Source organism: Callorhinus ursinus, unplaced genomic scaffold (genome assembly GCF_003265705.2).
Source record: "Callorhinus ursinus isolate GAN/ISIS: 27379988/994484 unplaced genomic scaffold, GSC_fseal_2.0 scaffold15, whole genome shotgun sequence".
Taxonomy (NCBI): domain Eukaryota; kingdom Metazoa; phylum Chordata; class Mammalia; order Carnivora; family Otariidae; genus Callorhinus; species Callorhinus ursinus.
In genome coordinates, this window is record NW_027397077.1 from 16,554,432 (window position 1) to 16,573,442 (window position 19,011).

The following is a 19,011-nucleotide window of genomic DNA, read 5'->3' on the forward strand; positions in this document are numbered from 1 at the left end:
AAAATCAGTTTATCATGAAAGAGCCAGTGTTTGCCAAGAAAGAGATGATGACTGTCTTTACTTATGTGCTACTCGAATTCCATACAACTGGATCATAAATTGGTTTCCCGAATTCCTAATCCCAATTGCCAGTCTCTAAAAGCCATTTTGTAGGGGCGACTGGGTGGCTCAGCATCTGCCTTCGGCTTAGGTCATGATCCCAGGGTCCTGGGATCAAACCCTGCATTGGGCTCCCTGCTCGGCAGGGAAGTCTGCTTCTCCCTCTCCCACTCCCCCCTACTTGTGTTCCCTCTCTTGCTGTGTCTCTCTCTGTCAAATAAATAAATAAATCTTTTAAGTAAATAAATAAAGAAAGAAAAGCCATTTTGTAGTGCTCCTTGGGATGATAAAGAATCTTCTAGCACCACTGCCTGGATCTATGTCCAATCTGAATATAAAAAAACAATAAACCACAGTACCCTCTTTACCTTCAGCATAGCTATAGTTCTTTAATTATGACAGATACTGACAAATATACTTCCAAAAATATTATTGTCCCCAGTGCCCTTCCCCAAAGATGTCTACATCCTATTCCCTAAACTCTGTGAATATGTTAGGTTACAGGGCAAAGGAGAATTAAAGTTGTAGATGGGATTAAGGTTGCTAATCATCTGACTTTAAAATAGAGAGATTATTCACTATTACTCAGGTGGATCCAAAGTAATCACAAAGGTCCTTAAATATAAAGAGAGAAAGAGGCAGAAGAGTTAGAGCCAGAGTGATGCAATAAAACAAAGACTCAACTGGTCATTGCTGTCTTTGAACATGGATGAGTGCCCCAAGTCAAAGAATGTGGACAACTTACAAAACCTGAAAAAGACAAGGAAACAAACTGCCCCCTAGAGACTCGAGAAAGAAATTCAGCCCAACCAACACCTTGATTTTATCGCAATGCAATCCTTTTCAGATTTCTGATCTCCAGAAATTTAAGATAATAAATTTGTGTTGTCTTGAGCCACTAGGTTTGTGGTGACTTTTTACAGCAGCTATAGGAAACTAATAAACGACATGCCAACTGCTATTTGTATTCTCTACATCAACGCAGAGATAGAAGTCTGCATTAACAGTATGCCTCAAACAGCACTGACATTGTATAGGCATTCTCACTCTTGTAATTAGTCTGTCATGTTTCTGAACCAGGGGAATGGGGGTAACTAAAAGATTAAAGGTCTTTCCTCCTTCTAGCGATAGCACAAGCACACCCTGAATTGAAATTGTTCATTCCAGTTCCACCAAACTTCAAATTAGTAAATCCTCTACAGGAATTTAGAATAGCTTTGACTGTAAGAACTAGTTTTTGGTGGTAATAACTTCATGCGTGTGTGTGCGTGCACCACACACACACACACGCACACTGCTATCCAGGCATCAGTTTAATTTCATGTAATCTTTAATCCCTTCTTGGTTAAGGTGCTGATCCTCCTACTTCACTCCCTTGTGAGTGAATGAAAATTTAAGAAATTATACCTTTATATAAGTGAGAATGCTTTTCTAACTATACAAATTCTTTGTCCTTTAAATAGGTAGAACCAAGGCCTATCTATTTTACTTTTGCACAGCACTACTTTTCCTTGGGGAAAGAGTAAAAGATCACATTTTTAAATGTTTCTCTCTCTGCATAGGAAGCTAGTAGGAGCGAGATTTTCGTAAGTTTTGATTTGCCCAAGTAGGTATTTCTCTACTCACTAGTCTCTGGAAATCACTGTGTTTACTCAAGATTTAATTCAAGAGGCTGAAGTCATGGGTAAATATTAAGAGGGAATTGACAAAGGCATATTAAGTTTTAGAGAATAAACTATACTTTCCTAAAAGAAACACATTATAACAGAGTTGACACAGAACAGCTTTCTGCCTTTCGAGTACCAAAGGCCACACGAGCAGCCAACACCCCACACTTGATCTTGCCCTGCAAAATTTCCGCACAGCAGATAAAGGGCCAAAGCAACACAATTCAATAAATAGGACACACTCGTTCATCCATATGTACTAGATCTTAGGCCATCAGGCTTCTTACTGCTACTATAAGAATCATGTTATGCTTGCATGCTGGACACAACTGTTCTGAATACATAGGTCTTTATCTGGACCAAAACTGATTGGGGGGGAGGGTCCTCTACTATTAGTCTGCAAGAGGGTCTAACATTTCCCACCATTACAACCATCAAACAAGATAAAGCCTTTTTATCTCCAAGAGGATTAAATCAAAACACAGATAGATTGACCTTGGAGATGAGCCATTAATCTTTGTGAGATAAATATGAATACTTGATGGTATTATATAATAGAGCTGCAGAGAATACTGAGGAAATTAAGCAGGCTCATATGGGAAGGACCAGAAGGCAAATGTGAAAACCATAAGGACATGGGTAGGACATAAGGACACTTAAGATGCTGAATTTTCTCTGAGCACAATCCTTCCCTGGTAGAGCTAACTGGTGGGCTCCTCAGATTATAGATATTCTCTATAGTGTTAGCCAATGAGAACCCAATATGAAAGAAAATGAAAAGCATCGTAAGTCTTTAAAAACAAATGTTTTCATTTTCATAGGTACCTATGAAACAAGTGGTTAAGAACATGAGCTCTGAAGTCAAATGGTGAAGGTTCAAATCCTGGCCTTGGCCCTCACAAGAATGCGATGTAACTTCTTCATGCCTCATTTCCTGCATCTGTAAACTGGAGATAATACTGTTACCTCACTGGCTACTCCAGGAGCATCAGCTATGATGATACATGTAAAGCTCCTAGCACAGTCCTAACCTCTAGTAAGAGCTGAATATAACTGCTGCTCCTGCTAAGGAGAGGCTGCAAAGCATTCTGGGTAAGAACAGGACTCTTGAACAACAAGCCTATCCAGGCAGGCTCTGCCATTTAATAGCTGTACAATCTTGGGTAACTTACTTAAATTACCTGTACCTCACTTTTCTCATCTATAAAATGAGAGTAATAATAATAATTATATCAGTGTGATCTTGAGGATTAAGTGAGTTAATGTTTGTAAAATATTTAGAAGAGTGTCTGGCATATAATGTGTTTGATAATATGTTTTTCGGCTCTCTTAGTTTTAGAACTGTGATCATGGGAAGTCAAGGGCTCTGTAGCGATACTCTGGGGGTCTGTGTGGTAGAGTGGAGATAAGGAAGGCATGGCCCAGCCTCACTCTCTATTCAAATAGAGTAACTCTATTTTATATATTGAGCTCTTGGGCAAGATTTTCTTTGAGTAAAAGGTCTTGCTGTTTAAAAAGAGAAGAAAAAAAGAAGAAGGAAGGAATGGAGGGAAGGAGACAGAGAGGGGGAGAGGAAGGGAGGTTAGGAGAAAAAGAAAAGAAGGAAACAAACCAGGATTCTATACCAAAGGGCCCCCATATAAAATATCTCTGTCAGTCTGGTTTCTACAAAATATTGCATATTTTTATACACATTATTTAGCGAATTTAACCAGATCATTTTTAAGGTTCCTTGTAGACAGAAAATTCTGTTTCTTGAAAAGTGAATTTTAGTAAATTCAAATTTAAAACACACAACTTCCCAAACTTCTTTAGGGTAAACAAAAATCTCGATAATTCTAATTTAACATGCAAATCATGAATATTCACTACAGTCAAATGAATAATAAATCACCCCTGACTTCAAGTGCTTGCCATGGAAAATTGCCTATTTCCTTAAACACGTAGAAATCTGTTTTTAAATAGTTTTTTATTATTTTTGTTCTCGTGATGGTTGCTCTTCAAAGCAGTTTGGAAAATGTGCCATCTTCAGCATTAAGGAGCTAAAGAAGAAATGATTAAAGCAAAATATGGTGTCATTAACAAAAGGAAAGAGAGAGTCCATGGATCAGAAGGCTGGGTGCTGGGACAAATTTTTTAAATGACACCAGGTAAAATTTATGATGTAAAAGGGAATGTCCCCTAGTTATTCTGAGTCTTGTTATCTATTTGAATAATAAATCAAAAGGCTCTTTATCCATTTATGGCTGAAATTATGACCTTAGACAGGTTACTGATGTGATTTACCCCACTGATGCAAATGAAATGAAAACCCAGGGAAACTATCACTGGATTGGTCCCGTGTTCTAGAAAATTAGTGAGGCTCGGTAGAACAAACATTTTGAAGGGAAAGTATAAAACTGCAAATATTTATGGCACCACTATGTCAGTGAGTTCATTCAGATTTCTTTTAAATAACTATCCTTCAGTCATTGTTACACAGAAATCCCAAGTACATTCAAGCTTAAGAAAATTGTCTATTTCATAATTTGATGAAAGGACATCACTACTATTTGGCCCTAAATTGAATTATTAATATTTTACCTTTAAAGACTCATGCAGTGCGATTCCATTTATATAAAATTTAAAATATGCAAAAGCTAGAGTGATTAGAAGTATGTACATCGATGATAAAGTTAAGAAGAAATGCAAGGAAATGATTATTGCAAATGACAAGCTAGTAACTACCTCTAATGTGGTCAGAGAGAGGATTAATATCAGAGGGGGTTTGCAGGGGACTCTTGGGGCACTGGGAATACTAGTCTGGACCTGGATAAACGCTGACACGGGTTTTCATTTATAATGATTCATTAAACTGCACATACATGTCTTATGCAGTTTTCTTATATTTATTATATTTCACAATTGTATTTAAAATCCCCTATTCTGAGCTGACTCTCCACCCTATTACATAGGTCATACTTTATACTAAAAAAGTATTCATTGTTTATCTGAAATTCAAATTTAACTGGGCATTCCATCCTTCATTCTTACCCCGGTCAGAATAGCACAGTTAGACTACAAACAGTGAAAAAGAAAAAGAAGAAGGCAAAATAAACCACAGATACAATGCTTTCGTAGAAGTCTTGGTTATTCCTGTTTTATATCCTATTAATACGATAAATTTGTGTTTCATGGTTTAGACGTCCCTGAGCTTCTTGTATCCAGGGACTATAAACAAAACTAGGCTACATAGATGCAAATTATAATTTGCTTATAGGAAGGCAAAGAAGCTGACCTTTATAAATACAACCACACCTAAGAAAGGAGAGCTTCGAGTCAAAAACAAATCTGGAAAAAAAAAAAAAAACTTAATTTGTTCTTTTTTTAAAGCAGTGATTTGCCTTTTGTTATGTGCATTTGTTTGCACGAGGAAAGAAAAAGACAATCAACTAGTTAAAATGGGTGCTATATTGCTCCCTTATACACAAAGAATTACACATCTGTCTAACAATACTAACCACTCTGAAAGATAATTATGGATCAATGCTTTAAAAAATATCCTGAACTGCCTCCAGAAATGGCAAGGAGAATTCAATTAAATTATTTGTAAAAGCCAGAGTCTTTTTTTCCTATCCATCTGCTACTTGAAATGGGATGACCTTTCAAATAGTGCTTGCGGTTCTCAAAGCAAACTCCAAATAAAGAAGTGGAGTGTGTCCTCCCCCTCCCCCCACCAAGTTCAGCACAGATAAGAGCATTTGTACTGACATTCCACTCCACTGAAAAGAATGCAGATTTGGCTTCTAGAACACAAAAGAGGCATTTTAGGAATATCAATCAGGCTCTGTCCCATGCCTTCCGTCATGACATTTGCCTTCTATCAGAAAGGTGTGCTGTTTCCAAGATAACTGTTTGGGAACAAGCTACACCAAGTAATTTACTCCCTGGAGAAAAAGTGGAAACCCTACCCCCAAACAAATAGGATAAAGTACACGTTAGTGAAGAGTCCCTTGTTTAAGCTGCCGATGGCAGGAGAGCTAATTCGAAAAGGTCAGATATTTAAGTAACAATAGACTCCAAACAGACTTCCCAAAGGCCTCTCCATAGGCCTCATATTATCAACTAGCAGCTGGTACTATGAGACTATGACAGTATTTCTTCACCAAGGGAGAGGGAGAAGCAGGCTCCCGCTGAGCAGGGAGCCCAATGCAGGGCTCGATCCCAAGACCCCGGGATCATGACCCAGCTCAGGTCATGGTCCCAGAGTCCTGGGATCGAGGCACATGTTGGGCTCTCTGCTCAGCAGGGAGCCTGCTTCTCCCTTTCCCTCTGCCTGACACTCCCCCTGCTTGTGCTCTCTCTCTCTCTCTCTCTCTCTGCCGAATAAATAAATAAAATCTTTTTAAAATTAAATAAATTAAATAAACATATATATACACACACACACAAATAAATCAGTACTTTTCCCCTGCCCTATTGCCAATCACATTTTCCCATAACTAATAAAAAACAAAAAATAAAAACAATGACTTGTTTATGCTTCCAGAGCTTTCTTTAGCTTCAGACAAATATATACAAACATAGAATTATATATAGAACCATTCTTTTCTTTTTCACTTAAATGAGCTCTGTACTTTCCCAATTGGTCCAGTCAAACGACTATTCACCAACTGCATCATGTACATGTTGGATATCACATATAGATCTATCTAATTATTTTTATTGATTGCACAGTAGAGTTAAAATATGGTCAACAATTTCCCTATTAATGAACTTCTTGGTTAATGTTTTCTCTTGCTTTGTTTTGTTTTTTCCACTAAAACAATGCAGCACACATCTCTGAATATACATTTGTATACAATAAAGATTCCCAACAGTAGAAGTACAGGTCAAAGAGTAGGTGTACCATTAATTTTGATAGATAATGCCAGACTTATCACAATTTGAAAACATTCTACTTCTCATTATGATTTGATTTGTATTTCAATGATGACTGATGATGAAGTTGAGGAGATTTTCATGTCTATTGCTCATTTAAATTTTCCTTTTTGTGAATTACCAATTAGTATCTTTAGCCATTTTTTTCAAATATGATGTAAAACTTTATCTCATCAGTGTATAAGAGTTCCTACTTTTCTAATATTTATATTATTAATGCTGTACACTTATATCTTTAATTTATCTAAAATTTATTTTTTTTATTTTATGGTGAGAAATGGGGTCTATCATTTATAACTTACAAGTGAAAAGCCAGCTTTTACACCATTTTTTATAGAAACATCCATTACCCATTGAAATAAAAAGCCACTTATGCTAAATATTTAGTTCATTATTACATACTTTGATCTGTTTCTGACTTTTTTCTATTCCAATGTCAATTTTTATCATGGCCAATAACATACTGTTTTAATAACAGCAACTTCACGCCCGACTCTTGATTTCAGCTCAGGTCATGATCTCAGGGTTGTGAGATTACGCCCTGCGCCAGGCTCCCCACTGAGCATGGAGCCTGCTTAAGATCCTCTCTCCCCTTTCTCCTCTGCTCCTCCCTCCCTACTCGCACATCACATGCGAGCACTCTCTCTAAAAAAATAAAAACAAAAAAAACCCCCCAAACTCCAGCAGCTTTATATTAAGTTTTATGTCTAGAAGAAAGAGTAAAAATAAAAACGATTGCAATTGTGACTGGAATTCCATGAATATATACAGGCTTTTAGGAAGGAATAACATTTTACAATAGGAAATATTAGGGAATACAGAATGACAATTTCCTTTCTTATTAAATGTATTACTAAAGATTTTATATTTTTTATGTAAATGAAAATTTTCTATTTCTTTGTAACTGGTTATTGCAGGTATAAATATGCTTTGATTTTAATATATTTATCTTGCAGTCATCCAGCTTACATGTTTTCTTAGTCTGTAACAGAGTCTTAAGTTTGCTAGGAATATAATCATATCATCTGAAAATGAAGATAACTCTGTTTAATGTTTTCCAATATTTATGTTGCTTAATTTTTTTGTTTAATTACATCATGTAGAACCTACAACACAGCGGTAAGTAACACTATTGACAGTAAATATTCCTCTGCATTTATCCTGGTCTTAATAGCAATGGCTTTTATATATTCACTGTTAAATGTAATGTTACAGTAGGTTTTGTGAATATATTTTATTATGTTTAATTAACATCCTCCAATGCCCATTTTGTTTAGAAAATTATTTGAAATTTCTAATAAATATTAGAAAATTATTTTTTGGCATGTGTATTGGGTTGAAATTTATGGCCACTTAGAATCTCAGATGACCTTATTTTGAAATGGGGTCCTGGCAGACATACTTATTTAAGATGAGCTCATATTGGATTAGGGTGGGCCCTAATCCAATGGCTGTTATCCTCAAAAGAAGAGGAAATAGAGGCAAAAACAGACACACACGGAAAACTCCATGTGATGACACAGGCAGAGACTGAAGTGATATGTCTTCATGCCAAGGAACACCAAGAACTGACAGCAACCACTTGAAGCTAGAAAGAGGCAAGAAAAGATCACCCCTTACAGCATTTGAAGAAAGCATTATCCTGTTGGCACCTTGATCTTGGACCCTTAGTATCCAGAACTGTGACAGAAAAAATTTCTGTTATTTTAAGCCACCCAGTTTGGTAATTTGTTACAGCAGCCCTAAGAAACTAATAGAGCATGTATTGATAAAATCATATCATTTTTATCTGTTAATTTGCTGATGTGATGGATGGTGTGGAAAATTTCCAATTTTGACCCAGTTTATAATTTTTTGAAATAAACGCTATTTCAAACATTTTATATTTTCATAAGCAGATGAATTTAAGTTGCTGTTTTTAAAATCATATACATACAAAAATGAAAGTGGTATAAAATATCTTTTTAGAGCAATCAATACCATCAGGTTTGGATATAAAGTTGTGCTGGATTTATACTATTACTTGAGGCCCTTTCCCTCTTTCTCTATAGTCTTAAATTGTTTGATAACCATAAAGAGTATCTGTTTTTATTTTATTTACTTATTTATTTTTAAATATTTTATTTATTTATTTGACAGAGACACAGTGAGAGAGGGAACACAAGCAGGGGGAGTGGGAGAGGGAGAAGCAGGCTTCCCACCAAGCAGGGAGCCTGATGCAGGGCTCGATCCCAGGACCCTGGGATCATGACCTGAGCCGAAGGCAGATGCTTAACAACTGAGCCACTCAGGCGCCCCAAGAGTATCTGTTTTTAAAGTTTAAATTTAATTTAGCTGTAAAACCATCTGGGCCTGGGGCCTTTTTTAGTGGTACATCTTTAATCTTCCACTTTTTTCTCTGATTATTATTATTAAAATATGTTGACTTTTCTTATGTGAATATTGATAATGTATATGTTCCTAAAGAATCACCATTTCCTCTTGGTTTTCAAATAAATGGCTACAGAATTTTTTTTTTTCAAACATGTGGTAGTACCAGTATTGATTGGTAGAGTTGACCAGGAAGCTAGGAGGATACATACCCCTTTCCTCCTACTACTACATGTGGATTGAGTCGAGGGGACATTCCTCAAAGAAAGAAAAGAATCATTCTTCAGTCAAGCATATAGAAGCAGCTCTTATCACTGGCAAGAACCTCTAAACAAACCCACACAAAATGTTTTCATCTGAATCATCAGGTATGCATCACAATAAAATTTAGATAGTTGGTCCTCAAGTTATTTGATACTTTCCTGGAGTCTTAGCAAAGCTATGCAGAAATTTTCTTGACATTTCCATTAAGCTACAATAAGGTTCCCATTTTTTGAAACACTTGACAAAATAAAAAAAAAGAATTATTCTTCCCTCACACCTGCACACATTTAAACTTATCTAAGAAACAATTTTCTCTACTCTCCCAGACTTCATACTCATATCCTTTTATTCATAGCAGATGGAGGAAATTAGAGTAACACATTTGCTCTAAAATCATTAGTGTTGCCTCAGCACTTCTAATCTAAAATGGCATTTCAAGGGGTTATTGTTACGTGGATCAAGAGTTTGCTCTAGGCACAAAAAGACATAAAAATCAATTTGAAACTTTTTTTTTTTCAATGAGCTTTTTTTTGCATCTTAGTTTCTTCAACTTCATTCCAGTTGGATTTTAAACACAAATCAAGTGGGAGGACAGAGTGGTCTGATTCGGTCATGGGTCATATTTTGTTCCCTGGCCAGTCCTCTGACAAATCATTATAGCTGCTTCTGGAAAGTACTATTTTCAAAACCGATCACCAACTGCTGGGTAGTCTGGAAGACTGGGAATTTTTTTTCGCTCTCAGATACCAGGCTGCCCTTTTGCCTCCTGAAATGCTTAAAACTAAACTAGGTAGTGAGCTTCAGATGACAGCTAATTCTGTCCCAGACCGAAACAATCCCTGGCTTAAGAAAGACCAATCTGTGAGTGTTTCTTTAGCATATACTGTATTAAGTCCACCATTAAAAAAAAAAAAAATTGTCCTTTAAGTTTAAGATCTACACACCTGGAAAATACAATCTTATGTAGACATAAGAGCAATCATGGAGAATGATACCAGTTCTTTCCATACTGCATGACAATTTTCAAACTACTTTCATGTCACGTTTGTATGTCATCATCATAAATCTATAATGAATTCAGGATAAAAGAAGAAGGAGACATAAACATAGTGGTCTTAAGATGAAAGTGACATTAAAGATCATCAATAAACCTCTTTTACAGGTAGGAAAATGGAGGCCAAAGGGGAATGAGGACCTTTGCCATCCTGTAAGGCTAAGAGAGTGAAAGCCAGTTGCCACAAGAGTTACAGAAAAGAGTCATAAAAATAAGACAAGGAAGAGAAACAGAATGGGAATAAAAAAACACTAATTCTGATTTAACATATTTTCTTAAAAGAAGAAATCCTGTTGAATTAAAGTTTAAAATTCAATATTCATCTCTAAGGACCACTTGGCTATGATAGTTTTATGCCATTACTAGATCCCTTAGAGAGAAGAGCAATTTTAAAATTCATAGTTTCCAGCAAATATGTGCAAGCCTTGAAGAACATGTTCATGCAGTTGTAAATAGTATACACACATACACACACAAAACTTAAAAGTCACTATTATATAACTATTGAAAAGAGCCTAAATATTCCATAGCTCAATTAAGGAGTTATTCATGTATTTCTTATATACCCACCCTTTACTCACCCTCTACTTTCCCACAACAACAAGGACCTAGTGGATTATCTTAATATTGTGACCTCTCTATCATACAATAAAGTTTTAAAAGAATCTTTCCTTTAAATGAAAATATATTACTAGCATGTATTTTCTGTGACAGCAGTCTCAAAAATACATGTCAACAATGCAGAGGCCAGAGTCCTAATATCTTTCATTCAATAGACAATAGCCATCCATTTTCCATGACTTAATCCAGAATATTTTTTTAAAATCTAGATCTAGGATATCATAACTCAAGTAAAAGATGGTATTATAGAAAAGCGCAAACATAAAAAACATTAAAAGTGGAGTCATCATTTTAAAAGGAAGAAATTTACAGCAGTGGTGAAAGATTGTATCAGAGTTAGAGGACTGGAGGACAATCTCTGTGTCAGAATACACACTTTATTGTCAGAATGCACCACGACATTTTAAAACCACTTTTAGTCACCTTTTAAACATCCGAGAATAGAGAATGTAAAACACAATGTCTAACGCACCACAGAAAGTTTTATGATTCTCCTCAAAAAAAGGAAGAACAAACATCTCTATTTCCATTCCGGATCTGCACAATATATGCTTGCATCCCATTTGCTCTGATTCATTTACATTTTGCTGAATTCTGTTTTTGTCCATTTTCATCTTTCAAAAGATTTAAAAAAAATCAACAACAACAAAAAGCCCTCAAAAGATGCTTTCAGATGATATTGCAAAGAAAATAAGTACATGAATTAGTGAAACAACATCCAAGTTTATACAAATGTAGCAGTTAACGTCTTTTCTCATCTTGTCCGAGAATTAATTGCACTGCTGAAATTAGACATCAGCATGCTCCATGCAGACAGGAGCCCAAGCTGGAAGCAAACTCTTGGAATAATAATACTGCCTCCTGATTCTTTTCACATGGCTACATTTTTGACATTTCCTTCAATATTCTACCCAGTTGCAGTAGGACTAAGACAAAAGATTTCTCTAGGCATGACTGGCACATCCATGGTGAGTGGCAGAGAATGGCAACAGGCAACAAGTCCCTCTAGTGGCTCCAAAAGCCCACAGACTTTCTGCAAACCTTACACATACATGCCCTAAAGAAAGCATATAAAAAATGGAAACTATGATGACAATTTTAATCACCTGACAGACATCTATGATCTAATATAACTTTATAACGGCAAATCTTTTGACACACAGGAGACTGCCAACCTTATAATCTCTCCCTGCCCCTCAGTCTCTTTACATGTTTATATGAGGGTTTTTACACATGGATGGAGATGACCTTAATATAGTATATATTTTCATCTATCCAAGGACAAACTACAAATGGCTAAATTTAACTACAATGGAATTTTCTTGGTTGTTTTTAATTTGATTCGAACCACCTCTATGGGCTCTAGAACTTTCTCCCAGACCTGGGAGATGTCAGGTGTCACTAATCAAAGTTAGCCCCTCTTGTAGTCAGTGCAGCCCAAAGTTCTGCCTGCAAAGTAGCAATTAGAGTCAAGTCTCTTCTGGAAATGTCAATTACTGCTCTTTGTCTTCCCTGTTGAATGTCTCCTTAATATAAGAATGACATATCATTTTTACCCTATCAAATTAGAAAATATTATTTAAAATAACACTCATAGCTGGCAAGAGTGCAGGGAAAGAAGCATGACCAAAGATGATGGTGAAAATGCAAAATGCAATATCTTTTATGGAAAGCAATCTGACAACATATATCATGACATTTTTATCCTATGATATTCACTGATTTTATTTGGGGAACATTGTTCCATATGTCTAAACAGTCTGAAAACCAGACTTTTTAATATTTGTATAGTTTTGAATTATGTAAATATACTATACTAGACGATAGTTTTTCATTGTTTCCACGTGTGTCAACATTTTAGTTTTCTATTTCAGTTACTATAAATAATGCTGTAGAGAACATCTTTATAAATACATTTTTAAATTGCATCTTGTTTATTCTTTAGGATAGATTCTTAGAAATGGAAATACAGCTGTCAGCAGGTGTACCTTCAAGTATAATTTTGTCCTAACAACTACAGAATTGCAATTAGCAAACCAGTTCCTCAACTAAAATTCCAGTGGATCATCATTTACAAGGAGCAAAATACATGGTGATAAAAATGACCCTGCTAATTTACAGAGCCTTGAGAATGGGTAATTTCTCCAAGGAAACCAAATCAGATAACATGTATGACTGAGTAACCATTAAGTCAAAAAGGACAAATCAGGGCCCACCAAAAGGACATTCATTTCAAGCAAAGATACAGCCTGCTAAGTTAACTGCCTTCTGTCCTCAAGCAAAAATCCTCTTCCCAAGTTCATTAGTGTGTTAAGATCTCTCTCTGAACACATTCTTACCATCATTGGTTAGCATTAATTTTCCTGTCTTTTGAAGACTAATCAGCAACCCAGGTTTATAAAACCCAGAATGCAATAAACATCTTCAAATACGATTAAAAAAAAAAAGTCAGAATAGGGTGAAACATTCTGTCGCTACCAGACCTGGCCTCCTTGATGACGTAAAGGGAGAAGTTACTGACTGGAAGCTGTTCTAAATGAAGTGAGGACTGACCCTTAACTTGAAACTCCAGATTTCAGAAGCCAATAAATAATAACACACTACTTTTTAACCTTTTGTATTGGAAAATATTTAAAATGATAACACCCACAGTTGGCAGGGGAATGGTATTTCCCAAAGCATAGCCCTTAGAAAAATATTTCCATGATAAAATGAGTTTAGGAAAGAGTGAGAACGGAAGGAAGTTCAAGTTGAACATTTAATGTGCGGTTACAAACTGTGAATCTCCATAAGGGGCTGTAGCAAGCAGCGTTTCTAAACTTATTTATAACTACCGAATTCTTCTTGCTTTATGTTGCCTTTTGTTTTTGGCTGTTAGCTTTCTGTCGAGTCTCGCAGGGGAGAGCATTCTGTGGAACATCTTCAGTAAATGTCTCTCTAAGTCAGCAGTTCTCAAACATTTTGGTCTCAAGACTCATCCACACTCTTAAAAATTGTTAAAGGTCCCAAAGAGCTTTTGTGTATGTAGGTTCTATCTACAGATATTTACTGTATTAAAAATTAAAACAGAAAATTTTCAAAACACTACTTGTTCATTTTAAAATAACCATAATAAACCTATTACATGCACACATATGTAATATATTTTCTACAACAAACAAAAAAAGGAACTAGTGGAAAGAGTGGCATTGTTTCAGAGTACTGAAAATCTTTTTAATGTTTGGCTAAATAGAAAGACCAGTAGATTCTCATATCTGCTTCTGCAATGTGTTGTTGATGTAGTTTTGGAATGTAGGTGAGATTTGGTGGGGTGAGGTCCTGAGCCGACGACCAAGAAAGAATTCTTGAGATGTCTTTGGTACAAAATGGTGGTTTTATGAAAGCACAGGGACAGGAAAAAGGGAGTTTTGGCAGCTACTTGGGAGTATTTTTTTAAAGTCCCTGTCCCAAGGTAGACTAACCACAGTTGGATCCAGTTATAGCCATTAACCTGGGAAATGAGTGAGGGAGAAGCCCCCAAATCTATTAGGAGGAGGAAAAGTGAGAGAGGGAGTAAGAGTCAGAGTCCCCTTCATCTGGGATGGCCTGTTTTTCCTCCAGCAACCTGGGCTGACTCGGAGGAGGTCTATTTAGATCATTATCAGCCAATATGTCAGGAGGGAATTTCCTAGCCAACACATTCGGGCAAACACATTCTGCAATGAAGGCCTAGGTATGAGCAATGAAGGTACCCTACGTCCATCTGCCCTGTTTCCTGCAGAAGAGATCTAACTGATAGATCCCACTGAGGCAATGCAGTGTTACAGGGGCTCTGTCCTTTCCTAAATTTTGCAATCTGAATTGTTTTTAGTGGGTGAAAAGGCATCCCAAGAGAGAATCCTTGGGGACTTAAGAAGAAGCTCCCATGCTAGAGAAGGTCCATTACCAGAGAAAATCCCCCCAGACTCCTGGTTGGCATCCCATGTGCAGGATATGTCAGAGGTTCCTGGTGTCGAAGGGACCTGAGGTGTCCCCCAAACAAAATCGCTATGATCACCGCTGCTGTTACAGGCCTGCCCTCCCCCCACTTCGCCCTCACATCCTAGGCTACAGATGGGTGCCTGGGGTAGGGACCGAAATACCATGCCTAGAGGTCGTGCAGTGAAGGTCACGCCTTATTTTACCTTGCCTTGAAGGTCATGCCATAGAAAGTCATGCCTTATTTTACCTTGCCTTGAACCCACCATTTTTAACCCATGGAGAACACTAGATTACAAGGGAAAATTACCCAATTTTGTAGCTTAAATTGTAGAGGACACTGAGAGAAAATAGTAAAGATATAAATCCATCACGGTGTAAGTGACATTCCAACACAAGTAGTCTTTGCAGCCAACTTTCCTAGGAAAGGGTCCCTGTTTAGGTTTTGGTTCATTTGGGTACTGGTTTCGGCCTGCTCCCAGTGGAGGTCTCACAGCCAGAAGCAGCTAGACCAGGGATGTGAAGAGGATCACATTAGATCAATCAGGAGGAAAACTCACACCGGAGTCTTAAGATTGGCAGCCATCCTGGTGACTTAGGTGGCTGTCCCGTGCCCAAGACAGACAACTTTGTATAAGGACAGGAATAAAGAGAGGGCATCAAGTTTCTGGGTATTATTACCATTCCGGCCAGGGTACTAACTTCCAGCCAAAAGGCAGGCTTTCTCCTCCCCGTAGAGTAGCCACAGGCTAGAGGATTGCAGCCTGAGCAATTGGCATGAAAGTGTTCCAATAAGACTGTACTCCTTTAAGAGCCCCTGGAATGAAAGTAAAGGAAGAGGAGAGAAAGTACTCACCAACTTTTCACTGAAGCTCCGAGTCCAGATGTAAAGACTCAGCCCCACATTCCAGCACCAAATGATGTAGTTTTTGAATGCAGATGATATTTGGTGGGGTGAGGTCCAGAGCCAACAACCAAGAAAGAATTCTTGAGACGTCTTTGGTGCAAAATGGTGGTTTTATGAAAGCCCGGGGACAGGACCTGTGGGCAGAAAGAACTGCTGCCCCGGGGTTGTGAGGGGTGGCTGATTATATACTTGGGGAGTTGGGGGAGGTAAGGAAAAGGGAGGTTTTCAAAAGAACTTTCATATGCTAACGAGGACCTACAAGATACTGGAGGTCTTGCCATTGCCAAGTCAAGGTTGTTTTTCCCTGTAGTAAGGCATTAACATTAAAACAGATGGGAGGAATGTCACACATGTCCAACCCAGGAGTGGGGGCCGGGGGGCGGGGGGGGGGGGGGTGGGGGGGGGGAGGGTTTTGTGGGGGGCAGCCTGTGCTTTGTCCTCATCTTGCCTTCTGCTCCATCATCATTGTGATACACAATTTGGTTGAAGTATGTCAAAATTCAAGAGTATTTTAATCACCTTTTCAAGCACTGTGGGTATTTTTCTTGGATACTGCATCAAAACTTGACAAAGGGGAGTGACTTCACCAAGACGGCAAACTAGGCTATTCCTAACTTCGCTTCCCCTCCTAAGAAAAACAACTAGCATCTATTCAAGAATAAGATACCACTGAAAGAATCTTAGGACACCGGGGTGAGGCAGAAGCACATCCTGCACCGCAAAGACAAAGACAGAGGGCATCAGAAGGGTAAAAATAGGAGCTACTTGTTAATTGTACTGCCCCTCCCTCAGGCCAGCACCAGGTTAGAGAGGTCTCCCCTGAGCCTCCAGTTCCTCCAGAGGGAAAAGAGAATACAGGGGTGACAACCAGCCTTCCCCAGCATTGTGGGTACTTTGTGGGAAGCCCTTACTCTGATTTCACACTGTGAGAATTGCAAGGGAATCTGCAGGGCCCAGCCACTGGGAATCTGACTTTGAAGAAGAAGGGGGAGGGGCTTGCAACAACCAGGACAAGGATGTTGGCAGAGTTCATGGCTGCAGTGTCCAAGCAGTAATCCCAACCAGCGCCCTTCCTTATCTGCATAACCCAGTTGGGGTGCCTTCTGACCAGGGAACTCAGCAGGGAACAGATCTGCCTGGTTTGGATCCTCAAACAAGTTTTGCCAGCCCTGGAGCCCAGCTTGTACACGCCCAAGCATGGTGCTGAGTCACAGCTCCACCCCCCTCTGAGAGTGCCTTTTGGCCTCCTCTGACCAGAGGGCTGGTGACAACTCCTGGAAGCTCTGTGGTCTAGCAGTGCTAGAGCCCAGAGGTGGGCAAACAGAGATCACCTCCAGAATAAAGTCTCTATCAGGCATGGAGGTTTCCCATGCTGTGCACAGACAGGGGGATTAAATTGTAGACAAGGCTGAGGGTAGCTCCCAGCTCCTCCAAACTGGAGAGCCTGTTTGGGAAACTGAAAGTAGTTTACAGTGCTCCCCCACCCACCCATCCACCCAGGCAAAGGAGATGAGACATAACCCTACCCACGGTGGAGAGTGTCTTCCAGCCTCACTGACCAGAAGGGCTGGTGAAAGTACATGAAAGCTGTGCAGGTCAGTAGTATTCCATCCAAGAGAAGAGTAGACAGAGCCAATAGTTAGTAATACAAAGCCAGTGGTCCTGTTTGGCCAGAAAACTGGGGATACAGGTTGGTTTGAGTTAAGACAACAAAGAACTTTACTAGTTTTAGAGTTGCTTCTCCCACTATGCCTGTGCAGGGAATCTAATTCATAGCCCTACACCACAATCTTCAGCCTGTCCAATCAGGGAATGTAACCAGAGCATACAAGAAGCTGTATAGATCATTCAACAGCACTATCTACCATGGCACTTGAACAGAGAGCACAGTCCATGGTTTCCACTATCTGCAGAGCAAAACTGGTGGCCTCCCTCGCCCAGGAAATTCAATATACACTCAAGTCTGACTGGGGCCTCCAAACAATGAGATGTACAAGCCCTGGGACATGGCCTGCTGCCTTGTCAGGGCAAGGAAACTAACTCCCAGCCACATCTACTACTGAATATAGTAACCAATCCCAACCGTGTAGTACTCCCGCCCAATTACAAGTAAGGAGACTGAATCAATAATCAAAAATATCCCAACATAGAAAAGCCCATGACCAGATGGCTTCATTGGTGAATTTTACCAAACATTTAAAGAATTAACACCAATCCTATACAAACTTTTCCAAAAAAATCAAAGAGGAGAAAATACTCTCAAATTCATTTTATGTGGCCAGCAATTATCCTGATTCCAAAACCAGAAAAGGACATTACTAGAAAAGATAACTATAGGCCATTATCCCTCATGAATATAGATGTAAAAATACTTAATAAAATCCTAGAAAACTGAATTCAATAGCACATTAAAAGGATCATTCACCATGATCAAGGGGTATTTATCCATGGGATGCAAGGATGGTTCAACGTATATTAATCTGTCAGTGTGATACATCACATTAATAGAATTTAAAAAAAAAGAACATATGATTATCTCAATAGATGCAGAAAAAGCATTTAATAAAATTCAAAATTCATTCATGATAAAAACTCTTAACAATTAAGCATCAAAGGAACATATCATAACATAATAAAGACCATATATGACAGGTCCACAGATAACATCATATTCAATGTGAAAGTATAAAACTTTTTCTTCTCAGATCAGGAACAAAACAAGTGTGCCCATTCTCATCACTCCTATTCAACAGGGATCTCAAAGTCCCAGCTAGAGAATCAGGCAAGGAAAAAAAGTATCAGAATTGGAAAGGAAGAAGTAAAATTGTCTCTATTTGCAGATAACATGATTTGATATAGAAAAAAATCCTGAATATTCAACCAAAAAGCTATTAGATCTAATCAATGAATTAAGTAAAGTTGCAGGATACAAAATTAACATACAAAAATTACTAGCATTTCTATATACTAATAAAATTTCTGAAAAAATAAATCAATCTCATTTACAATAGTATCAAGAACAATAAAATACTTAGAAATAAATTTAACTAAAGAGGTGAAAGATCTCTATTCCAGAAATGATAAGACATTAATGAAAGAATCAAAGAAGACACAAATAAATGGAAAAGTATCCCATGTTCATGGATTGAAAA

At 37.9% G+C, this 19,011-nt stretch overlaps 1 protein-coding gene across 9 annotated transcripts in view; it reads right to left on the reverse strand.

The window, feature by feature from the left end:
- Positions 1 to 19,011, reverse strand: part of FHIT (fragile histidine triad diadenosine triphosphatase) — a 1,472,419-nt gene that overhangs the window by 945,840 nt on the left and 507,568 nt on the right. The window lies entirely within an intron of this gene.